Source organism: Oryzias melastigma, linkage group LG10, assembly GCF_002922805.2.
Source record: "Oryzias melastigma strain HK-1 linkage group LG10, ASM292280v2, whole genome shotgun sequence".
Classification (NCBI taxonomy): Eukaryota; Metazoa; Chordata; class Actinopteri; order Beloniformes; family Adrianichthyidae; genus Oryzias; species Oryzias melastigma.
The window spans coordinates 1,226,640-1,226,839 of NC_050521.1; positions in this window are offsets into that span (position 1 = coordinate 1,226,640).

The window sequence follows — 200 nt, forward strand, 5'->3', positions numbered from 1 at the left end:
GGTGTTCCTCAGGGCTCTGTTCTGGGTCCTGTCCTGTTCCTGTTGTACATAATCCCCCTCGGAAAGATCATCCAGGAGTTCAGCGATGTCTCCTATCACTTTTTTGCTGATGACATCCAGCTATATTGCTCTTTTAAGCCGTCTGAGACACACAAACTGGATTCTCTGATGAACTGCCTGATTCAGATCAAGCAATGGCT